The sequence below is a fragment of the Crinia signifera genome, chromosome 4, assembly GCF_055691185.1.
Source record: "Crinia signifera chromosome 4, ASM5569118v1, whole genome shotgun sequence".
NCBI lineage: Eukaryota > Metazoa > Chordata > Amphibia > Anura > Myobatrachidae > Crinia > Crinia signifera.
The window spans coordinates 285,649,385-285,661,826 of record NC_139220.1 but is presented as its reverse complement, the minus strand read 5'-3'; the positions used below and the strand labels follow the sequence as shown (position 1 = coordinate 285,661,826).

General features: G+C 43.3%; 1 protein-coding gene and 1 long non-coding RNA gene across 8 annotated transcripts in view; one reads left to right on the top strand and one right to left on the bottom strand.

Moving 5' to 3' along the window:
• ANK1 (ankyrin 1) overlaps positions 1-12,442 on the top strand; it is a 273,955-nt gene that overhangs the window by 43,826 nt on the left and 217,687 nt on the right. The window lies entirely within an intron of this gene.
• The window catches only part of LOC146075541 (uncharacterized), a 115,495-nt gene that overhangs the window by 52,729 nt on the left and 50,324 nt on the right, over positions 1-12,442 (bottom strand). The window contains exon 2 of the long non-coding RNA XR_014473590.1: positions 7,536-7,638. This is a non-coding gene — a long non-coding RNA (uncharacterized LOC146075541). The remainder of the gene's footprint in view (positions 1-7,535; positions 7,639-12,442) is intronic.

Below are 12,442 nucleotides of genomic sequence, written 5' to 3'. Positions count from 1 at the left end.
CTGTATACCCGGAAGTACTCTGTAACGCAGGTCACTAGACCTGTTAAAATGCCCCTCATTGAGCCGCCCTCTGGGCGCAATAACGGAGACCTCACTTCCGGTACACGCGCTCCGGCGTGTGACGCTGCCGGCATGTACCGCTGTCTCCCTGTGCTGAGAAACAGAGGAGACGCGTCAGACGCTGTGTCGAGCTGACCGCTGGAGCGGGGATGTGACTCGCCGCCCTGCAGACCCAGACCTTACCCTGACAGACGGGGAGACATCGCCGCTGACAGGTGACTTCTCCTATACGCCGTTATACGTATCTCCATAAGTGCAGGGTAGAGCTGAAACAGGTCTCCCTGCATCTTCTTCTTCCCCCCTGCTAGGTGAGCCCTGAAAATAAAAATAACACCCTGCCCTGTCTAAACTAATAGGAGACAGGAAAAAAGACATAGAGGAAGGGGAGGAGTAGGCATATATACCTGAGGTGGGCGGAGCCTATGTGGAAAAAAATCACCCTGTCTAAGCTGAGGAAAGGGGAAATATCCCTAAGTATGGCTGCCATGGGGATCGTAGAAGAAATTATTATGGTGCAGAGTAAGGTGCTTTACCACTGCATGGACAACCTTAATCATTGTGATATAGATGAATCTAGTGTAACACTGTAATGGCATAATACAAGCTATTGTGGTACTCATCATAATGTAACACAACAGTGACTTAACACTTATTATTGTCGTGCAGGCTAAATTAGTGTAATACTACAATAACATTGTTCGGCGCCAGTAAGGGCGCCGCTGTGTCTCTGCTTTCCTGGCAGCTCCGGCGCTGCAGGCGCAGGGACAGCGGCATCTCTGGCGATCGCCGGGCAGAAGTGTCTGGACATTGCTAAGCAACGCCCCGGACTTCCACCGCACAGATGGATATAGCGTCCTGTACCCTGCGTTCCTGGTGTTACAGCGGTGTGTTCCTGGTTCCAGTCAGAGCTCCCTGTCTGCCTGTACCTGTGCCTCAGTCCCTGTAGTATTCATCTATGGTCCTTCCATCTTCCCAGATAAGTCAGGGGTTCTCCCTGCAGATTTTTCTGTTTATTGTTTATTATTACATCTCTGCATTGTTGCAGCTGCTGCACTCTGGGACCGGTTCAACCTCCTTGGGTCCTCCCGTTCCGGGGTTATTGTGTATTTACCACATTTACCCAGTATTGTGTATATATCAACTTTGTGCATTGTTGCACCAGCACTGTATATTTACCACCTTTGTGCATTGTTGCACCCGGGGGGCATATCCCCACACCTTCGGGGTATCCCAGCCTGTTCTGTCCTTGTTAGTTAGTTTTCCTCTTGCGCCCTAATTGCCTCAGTGAACACGTTGAAAAAAACAGAATATGCAGCACTGATTGAATAAAAACTAATATACTGGTTGGATTGACTTCACAATTTTATAATAAAAATTAAAAAGTATCACAATTTTATAGGCCACATGGCCACACATATAATACAGAGAATTATTAAAAAGGTGCATTGGTGCAGATAAGCAGAAATCGGATATGGCTTAATACACTGTCTGTTCCTATGGTGCCTGGTAGATTTATAGTAGGACCGCCTCTGTAAACAGAGTGAGTTATAGTTACCGTCCACCTTGCTTGGTCTAGGGAGAGATGGATCCTGATGGAATTATAAATTTCCCTTTTGTTGTCCCTTAGAGTGGAGAGTCCATTTGCAGAGAGTGGGGCTTGCCACTGGGTGTCGGTGTAACAAACTGAGATTGTATCCGGTCCATTCAGGCTGGTTCGGGCAGATAAAAGGTCACAGATGATTGCTGGAGCCTGTAGTCCGCTTCTGCTTCTGGGGTTGGTGTCCAACTAATGCGTTTCGCTATAAAAAGATTTCTCAAAGGTAGCATGGATCATGCGATATTCCTACCAGAAATCACCCCGTGTGTACAGGGCTTTACACTGCAGTATTGTGGTACCACTGCAGTAATATAACACTACCTCTTACAGTAGACAAGGTAAAACAGCTGTAGTAACACAGTTATGGCACTCAGGGCGAGATGTAAAAAAAATGGAGATAAACCTCCAACCAATCAGATCCCACCTGACATTTTTCAAACCCAGCCTGTGACATGGCAGTTAGGAGCTGATTGGCTGGTGGTTTATCACTCTACATTTTATCGATTTTAAAGCTTAGTGCATCTGGCCCTCAGTAAAGCTGTGTACATATGGTGCAATTTGTGGTACACTGTGGGCGATAGCTATGCACGGGTCCGCAGCGTTGCTATCGCCCGGCCGAATAGAGTGTGCAGGCAGGTAAGTTGTAAATTCGCAGCCTTTCCAGTCCGCCAAACATGCCCTCTCACACACCGCGATCCCCCCCCCCTCCCCCAGGCATGCAAATGGATGTTTAGCATAAACATCACGAATTTCCATGGGAACGTTTAGCGTTTTCATGGGAATGTCCAGCGTTTTCATGGGAATGTCCAGCGTTTTCATGGGAACGCCCATGAAAGGCTTGGCATCCCCATGGGCGTGACTGCTTGCCCACGCCCCCCGTCTGCAGTGCTGTGTGCGAGCGGCTGTACATGCGCATAATGGTTTATACGCATGCACAGTTGTACACCACTGCGCGAACATGCAGGGGAGCGAATGAACCAGAATAGGGTCCATAGGGTAATAGAGTATTTGGCTGTACACACGGGATAAGCACCTGGGGGTGACGGCTGTCGATCTCCAATGGCTTAGCTAAATTTTGACTAAGTCAAAACGCTTAGTCAAGGTTGCCCAGCCCGAGTCCATGTGTACACCCCTTACCTTGTAACCCTGTAGAGACATATAGGGGGAGATTCTCTAAGCTAAAAATGCGGTAAAAACCCGTTATCTGGGTTTTTACCGCATTTTGGGATGCACTAAGCATCCCCCGCCGGGTTACCGCGGCAGGGGGGCATCGCCAGAAAATTCGACCCCCCGCCGCCGCGCACGGACCCCCGCCGCCCCGCATCGCCCCCTCACCTGTGTCCAGGCAGCACAGAGCTGTGCTGCCCGGACCTGTGACCTCCTCCCTGCACCGATCCTCTTCCGGGTGCAGGGAGGAGAAGAGCCCGGCGCCAGGTGTCCTTTGCTATAATTATCGCATATATTAGAACATATGCGATAATTATAATTGCGATGGGCTGCGAAGGGGGGCGGAGATTCTTAGAGAATCTCTCCCATATACTGTTGTCATTTGTATTAACACTTTAGTGACAAAACACTATGTAGCACATACGTGACAACTTAATTGTGTTACTGATAAACGTAGCATAACACTGCAATAAAACAACATGAATTATTGTTGTGCCTAATAACACTGCAGTGACATAATAATTGTTATTGAAATGATTAACATACTGTGTACTGTGATACTAATTATTTTGGTACTGAGTAAGATAATTAAACACCACATTGACATTGCACTAATTATAGTGGTGCAGAGGAAAACAGTACAAGACTACAGTAATATAACTAACTGGTAAGCCCGCACAAAGCAAATGCTTGGAAGCTGGTATATGTAGTTTCACTTGCTGACAACAGATGGCAGAGTTTCGTTGCCACACGGACACTAGACATGTTTATAGATCATTATTATAGTACTGATTTACACAGTGTGTAGGGCCATAAAACAAATGATTGTGGTACAGAGTAGCATATACTAACACTGCAGTGCCATAACACTAATCATCATAATACTGAGTAACATTGTGTAACAATGCTGCAACATAACACCAATTGCAGTTATACTGAGTAATATAGTGTAACACTTTATTGTCATAATCCTGATTGTTTTGTTACTATAATTAGTGTTATGTCACTGTAGTGTTATACAATGTTACTCTGTATTACTATAATTAGCGTTCTGTCACTGCAGTGTTACACAATGTTACTCTGTATTACTATAATTAGCGTTATGTCACTGCAGTGTTACACAGTATTACTATACTGTAATTAGCGTTATGTCACTGCATTGTTACACAGTATTACTATACTGTAATTAGCGTTATGTCACTGCAGTGTTACACAGTATTACTATACTGTAATTAGCGTTATGTCACTGCATTGTTACACAGTATTACTATACTGTAATTAGCGTTATGTCACTGCATTGTTACACAGTATTACTATACTGTAATTAGCGTTATGTCACTGCATTGTTACACAGTATTACTATACTGTAATTAGTGTTATGTCACTGCAGTGTTACGGTTAAACAGTATTACTATAATTAGTATTATGTCACTGCAGTATTACACATTGTTACACAGTATGACCATATTGTAATTAGTGTTATGACACTGCAGTGTTACACAATGTTACTCTGTATTACTATAATTAGCGTTATATCACTGCAAAGGTACGGTTAACAGTATTACTAGAATTAGTTTTATGTCACTGCAGTGTTACACAATGTTACTCAGTATTACTATAATTAGCGTTGGGTCACTGCAGTATTACATATTGTTACACAGTATTACTATACTGTAATTAGTGTTATGTCACTGCATTGTTACACAGTATTACTATACTGTAATTAGCGTTATGTCACTGCAGTATTACACATTGTTACACAGTATGACTATACTATAATTAGTGTTATCTCACTGCAGTGTTAAACAATGTTACTCTGTATTACTATAATTAGCGTTATATCACTGCAGTGGTACGGTTAACAGTATTACTAGAATTAGTTTTATGTCACTGCAGTGTTACACAATGTTACTCTGTATTACTATAAATAATGTTATGACACTGCAGTGTTACCCAATGTAACTCTGTATTACTATAAATAGTGTTATGACACTGCAGTGTTACCCAATGTAACTCTGTATTTCTGTAATTCAGGGCAGCTATCAGGGGGGGACTGTGGGGACTCCAGTCCCGAACCCAGACAGAAAAGGGGCCCAGGACTGGAGTTTCTAAAGTAACAAAGTTCCCATTTCCCTTGACGCAATGTAGAGGTTGAGTAGTACGGCCAGTGCTGCGGTCACCAGAGGACTCACCTGGCATTCCAGGTGTTCGAGAAAGGAAGGGGGGCCCTGCCTATTTTGTCAGTCCTGAGCCCCACAATTTCTGAAGGCAGACCTGCTATAAGTAGTGTTATCTCGCTGCAGTGTTACTGTACATGATGTTACTCTGTATTACTATAATTAGCATTATGTCCCTGCAGTGTTACACAATGTTACTCCGTATTACTATAATTAACCTTATGTCACTTCAGTGTTACACAATGTTACTCTGTATAACTATAATTAGTGTTATGTCACTTCAGTGTTACACAGTATTACCCTGTATTACTATAATTAGCATCATGTCACTGCAGTGTTACATAATGTTACTCATTATTACTATAGTGTTATGTCACTGCAGTGTTACACAATGGTACCCAGTATTAATATACTGTAATTAGTTTTATGTCACTGCAGTGTTACACTATCTTACTCTGTATTCATATAATAAGTGTCATATCACTGCAGTGTTACATAATGTTACTCATTATTACTATAATTAGTATTATGTCCCTGAAGTGTTACATGATGTTACTCAGTATTACTATAATTAGCGTTATGTCCCTGCAGTGTTACACGATGTTACTCATTATTACTATAATTAGTATTATGTCACTGCAGTGTCATGTTAAACATTATTACTGTAATTAGTGTTATGTAATTTTCTAGATCTGAGTGTTGCGTTTAAGGACATGGCCTAGGAGCGCCATCAAGGCCATTGTGACCATTGGTTGCAATTTGTGATGTTTTTAAACATTAGTCAGTCTGCATACGCTGGAGCTTAATCAGGCTGGCTGGTAAGTCTGCATCCCTGGACTTATCCTGCCCACAAAATACAAAACGACATGCCCCCATTTGGGAAAACAGTACCAGTTGCCACCTCTGCTCTCCTCACCAAATGCTGCAGCATATCTTGGGCCTGTGCATCTCCGCAACCATCTGATTTTAGATACTGTACGTACAAATATAAATGAGGCCCTTAAGACACCACATCAGTAAGACATAACAGTGACAGACCAGAGTAATGGTGATAAAAAACAGTGACACATAGCAGTTACTACTAGTCACACACAGCTAGACCATGGCCTGCGGCAGGGAAGTGACTAAACAAAGACTGAGGAAACACTGCAAGTCACCTGTGTGACACACACTTCTTACACCCAGGAATACTGCAGTGACGCATAAGTGTAACTGAATGAATAATGCAGCAACTGAGGGAAACGCTACAACAATTCCCACCTGAGACACCATTACAGTTGTACTGAAGGACGTGACAGAAATAACACCATCCAGATGTTCTTTATAGGTTGTGTGGTATAGGATATCACTGTAGGGAACGAGTATGAAAAGCTAAACTGCAGCCACTGAATGAAATAACACTAACTGGGTACAGACTAGAGTGCCATCTATTATGTGACTTTATATCCGCCCTCTTTCCCATAGGCTTGGTGGTTTTTATCCATTGATGATGATGATGACATTGAAGATAATGACATAATGGGTGAGATTTAATAGGATGAGATATTCAGAAAGTGAGAGATTTGGTGAGAAATCTCCAGTTTTTTAAAGTGGCAATCATTTACACTTCAAAATCAAACTGGTTTTGCAGTGTAAATGATTGCCGCTTTAAAAAAGATCAAAATCTCTTACTTTCTGAATCTCTCATCCTATTAAATCTCACCCATTTTCTTATGGGCTAGATCATGGGTCTTCAAACTGTGGCCCTCCAGATGTTGTGAAACTACATGTTCCACCATGCATTGCCACATTTTTTCCTATAAGAGCATGCCAAAACTGTCAGAGCATGCTGGAACATGTAGTTTCACAACATCTGGAGGGCCACAGTTTGAAGACCCATGGGCTAGATTCTCTAAGCATCAAAAGTGATAAAATAGAGAGTGATAAACAGCCAGCCAATCAGCTCCTGTCTGACATTTTTCAAACACATTGTTTGTCTGTCATTTTACATTGTGACATGGCAGATAGGAGCTGATTTGCTTGGATTTTTATCATTCTCCATTTTATCACTTTTGAATCTTAGAGAATCTAGCCCTATATCTTCATATCTGCCCTGTTCCTTCTATTTCCGACAGTAGCTGCAGCCCCCATATGTGGACTGTGCTGCATTCAGATTTACCAAGCGCCAAAATACTATGCACTCTGAAGTTTAGCTGTGGTAAGTATCGCCATCTGAAGATGGCCTTAGCTGCTGTAGCCTCTGGCAACATTCCACAGGATATGCTGTGAGTGTCCATGGCTCCCAAAGCAAAAGTGAAATAATCGCTTCCTACACATCGCAGGTTTAGGCTTCTTGTGGATAATTAGTAAATATGGGTCACACTATATCACAGTGACTGAAGGAGATGATCCCCCTTACATTTGGCCTCTGAATGACTACCAACCCTATCTCCGTGAGCTGATTGACACATCTCTTCTGTTACAGAACCACATTGCTTTCAGCATCTGCAGACTTTTTTCTTCAGCTGTCATTGTTATCTCAGTACCTTCAGTACCTTTTGGTTTTGTACAGTTGTGGATTGCAGTGTAAAGCTGCCTACTTCGCCTCATTCTCCCTTTTCTTCCTTCTTTATCTCTTCCCCCTTTGGATTATAGAATCTACATAAAAAGATATAAAAAATAGGTCATATACTGTAATACTACAGTGACTAAACAATTTCACACTACACTACAGAGACTGAAGAAGGTTATACAATAATACAGTGAATGAACAATTTTATACATTACTACAGCGCATGAAGGAGTTCATACAATATTACAGTGACTAAAGAATTCATACAATACTATAATGATTGAAGGCAGTGTCATATATTACTATGACACCTAAAAGGGAGTCAATTTTATTTTTAAAGGGTCATATAATACTACAGCGACTGAACAATTTCACACTACACTACAGTGACTGAAGGAGGTCATACAAAACAACAATAGCTGAAGTAGGTCATATAATACAACAATGGCTGAAATAGGTCATTTAATACACTGCAATGACTGATGTTATACAATACAAAACAAATAAAGTAAGTCATACAGTACTCTGCAGCGACTGAAATAAAGGCAATATATTACACTGCAGAGACTGAAAGGAGGTCATACAGTACACTAGGTAGTTAACGCTTTGAGTGTCAACATCTCTGTGAGATGTGCAAAATATCTGCTAAAAAATGCCGATGTCGCTCACATTTGTTATATAAATCCAAATAAAATATGTTGTGTAAATAAAGATTGGTACTTGTTTACGTTTTCAACGTAGCCTAAGCTACGTTTTCAGCGTAACCGCCGCCGTGAAACTGCAGGGGGAGCAGGGTGGTCGGTGGCAGAGGGAGCAGGGTGGTGGGTGCTTGGTTTTATACTTACCATCCTCCGGTCGGCGATCCCCACGGGCGACGGTCACACCTCGGCAGCAACTTTCAGTCCTCCTCCTCCGGCAGTCACTCCCCGGTGCCAACAATGTACATAAGTCAGCGTATTGCCTCTGGGGGAGCATCACATGGTTTCCCTGCTCCCCAGCGGCACTACACTAATTGCGTACATTGTCCGCTGCCAGTGCCGGAGGAGGGGGGCTGAACGCTGATTTTATAAAGTGTGTCGATCGCAGCAAGCCACTGAGCCCAAAGCATGGCGAGTGCAGCTAGCCCGACGAGGGGACGCGTATCCGCGTCCCCTCGCTGCGCACACCACACTTTGTAAAATCGACTCCACTCCGACATGGATACTGGGGGTATGACGTGGATAGTGGGGATATTAACCATTGTGTAGTTTCAGGGCTCCAGAAGCACTTACATAGTTTACGTAGGCAGCATAATGCTGTATTGGTATTCTCAATACAACACTACGTAAACTACGTAACTGCCACCATGAAACTAAACAAGTACCAAAAGATTATATCTCCTATGTTTGCTTGGCAATTTTCACACCTATTTCAAATTCCCTTGGCAGTCAAAGTGTTAAAGAAGGTAATAAAACACTAGTAAAAAAACACTAAAGCAACTGAAAGGAGGTCATATAGTATAAAGCAACTGAAGGAGGTCATTCAGTACACTGCATGCGATATATCATAAGCAGTGTTTTTGCATACGATGTATCGCATGCAATCGCCGATAAGCCTGCCTGGCTTGCCTGAGATCTGACAGAACTCTCCTGCAGCCAATGCGACTGCAGTCTGACCTGCATAGGACTGTGCATGGCATTGGACCTGCTGTTAAATGCATGTGATTTGGAGGCTTTTCATGCGATTGATCTCAGCAATCGCATACAAAGTGACCAAACAGCATGTATTTCGTCAAATGTATGGTCAGCTTTAGGGCCAGCTTCTCTAAGTTTCAAAAGTGATAAAATGGAGAGTGATAAACAGCCAGCCAATCAGCTCCTGTCTGACATTTTTCAAACACCGTCTGTGACATGGGAGGTAGGAGCTGATTGGCTGGCTGTTTATCACTCTCCATTTTATCACTTCTGAAGCTTAGAGAATCTGGCCCTTAGACTGATAGAGGCCATTCAATACTACAACAACTTAAGGAGGTCATACAATACACTGCAGTGACTGGAGAAAGTGACAAACAAAATCATATTATACTGTGGCAAGTTAGGGAGGTAAAACATAAATGCAGTGACTTATTGTAGTACAAATGACTGACTTGGCATTATGAGCAGGGAAAATTAACCCTTTGAGTGCCAACATCTCTAAAAATAGCCACTAAAAATGCCAGTGTCGCTTGCATTTGTTATATAAATTTTAATTAAAACTGTTGTGGAGAAAAAAACATATATTTCCTATATACAGTAAGGTAAACATTACGGGGGAAATTTACTAAAGGAAATGTGTAAAAAAAATAGGTGTATTTGTATCCAGAAATACTCTCATTTTTGACATTTACTATCCCGAAAATACGGCAATTCGTATTGATGCGCTATCAATACGAATACGAATTGCCGTATTTTTGGCATAGTAAATGTCCAAAATAAGTGTATTTCTGGATACAAATACACCTACTTTTTACAAATTTCCTTTAGTAAATTTCCCCCTACATGTCATTTTTATGAATAAATATAGGTACTTGTTTCCTAGCATGGCGCCCACGATTTTACTCTTATGCCATAGTTTTGATCGCATCGCATGCGATCAAAACGATGATTTCATTGTATATGCACCCCCATTGTTAACGCCACCACCACTATGAACACAACCCGAAGCGTGGCGAGCCCGCGAGGGGCGGTGGTACGCATCCTCAGACCTTTTCATACCCCCACTATCCAGGTCTGCGTGGAGTTTATTCTATATAGTGTGGCGAGTGCAGCGAGGGGACGCGGATAACTTCACAACTGCTCTCACCACGCTTCGGCTCGGTGCGTGGCGAGAGCAGTAGTGAAGTTATCCGCGTCCCCTCGCTGCGCTCGCCACACTATATAAAGTCAACTCCACGCCGACGTGGATAGTGGGGTTATAAAAAGGTCTGAGGGCGCGTACTGCCGCCCCTCGCGGGCTCGCTGCCCTCGCCATGCTTCGGGTTAGCGTTGATAGTGGGGGTGACGTTAACAATGGGGGTGCATTTAACATAGTAATCACCCATCAGGGTGCCTGTACAATTATAAATCGCATCGCATGCCATTGTAATAGATTGCGATGCGATACGATAATACAATTGTACAATGCGGCTCTTAGGACCCGAAAATCGGGTCCCATTGCATACCACTAATTAAGGTATGCGATGGTATAAGATGGGCGCCGTGCTAGGAAATAAGTACCAAGTTTGCTTGGCAATTTCCACACCTATTTTGATAAATTCACTTGTCACCAGTGATGTAAATACATACCTCCCAACGTTCTTGAGACTTCTGCGCGGGGAAGCCATACCAACGAAAAGGGTGTGCGGCGTGATTAAAAGGAGGTGTGGCTTCACAGGGCACTCACACAAAATATGTGACTGTCCAATGAAAATTGGGACAGTTGGGAGGCATGGAAATATGGTAATTGGGTGCAGGGTGTGCAGTGTGCCACCCTCTACCCTGGGGACATGTGTGCACCCACAATAGATATGTCATGAACATACATCACTGATAACTGTAAAACCCACCGACAGGGAAAATGCTAGTGTGTGTGAGTGAGGTGAAATAGATCCACGTTACCAGTGAGCAGAGCAAATCTGCAGTGGGCACAGTGGATACCTACTGCCAGTACATAGCTAATACACAAGTGATGTTAGATGAGAACTTTTGGGTATCACGATCTAGCTCACCATGGTTCAGTAGGTCATTTGTGGGGTTTTTTGTATGTTTTTTGTTTTATTTTTAGTTCAGAGGTGGATTTAGTATGGTTATTGGTCTGCTTTTCGCCTGATTGACTGGTTTACGTGCAGCGATAGGTAATATTAGCACAGGATCCAATTCCAAAAGTGTATGGGCAGCATTACATATCCTTTTGAAGGGCCTTTCGTTCTTTGAAGGGAGGGCCGGGGGCAGGCAGGGGCTGCAGCAGGGTAACGCCTGTTAAAAATGCTGGGCGTAACCCTGAAGATGCTGGCATGGCCATGCCTGCTTGGGGCAGTGGTTGACGTCACATGACGTTGGCACCCGGCCTAAATTTGGAGGACAGCGGGCACTAGAAAAGTTAGTAGGCTAACCTTTCTTAGTGAAGGCAGGAGACATCATTCGATGGTGAGTACATTGCATTTTTCCCCATTTAAACAGACTACAATCCCTGTATATTTTAAACAATTAAATAGCACATATCAGGTTAATAAAGTAACACATTATTTGCAGATGTTACACATAACGATGGAGATGAGCGTTTTGCAGGGAATGGGAATTGGTTGGGGTGGGTGAAGCTTTTTCATAGCACACTGCACACAAGATGCTTGTTAACAAGTAACATGTCTACAGGTGTATGATGCAGACTAGCTCCCCCTGGTGGCAGCAGAACACAGTCCAGCAAAGCAGTGAGCTGTAATGCTGCTAGAAGTGATTGGATGGAGCTGGTGAAGTATATTAAGCCAATTGCTTCCTGAAAGCACAATGGACCTTATTCGTGTCCGTTTGCAGCCAGCCTTCGTTCACACGGGTCAGCTCATCGGCGCTGCCCGGCACTAAAAACCGCAGGTAGTAGTAATCCCGAGAATTTTCCGGGCTTTCCAGTATGGGCACTGAAGCATAGCCCGGAAAATTCTCACATGAGTAAACCAACCCCCCCCGATCCAAACAAAAATCTAATGTGACATACACGGGGCAATTGTAACCCTGTTTCTAAGCAATCTGATTAGCTTGCTTAGAAATGAAGCAGAGGTCGCTCAGTGTGTAGGCACCCCAGCGCTATATACATACCCTCCAACATGACCCATTCCATTAGGTACACAATGGTCTGTTTCTGGACTTCCCTGCCAGTGGCAGTTACAGAGGTTGGGCTGCA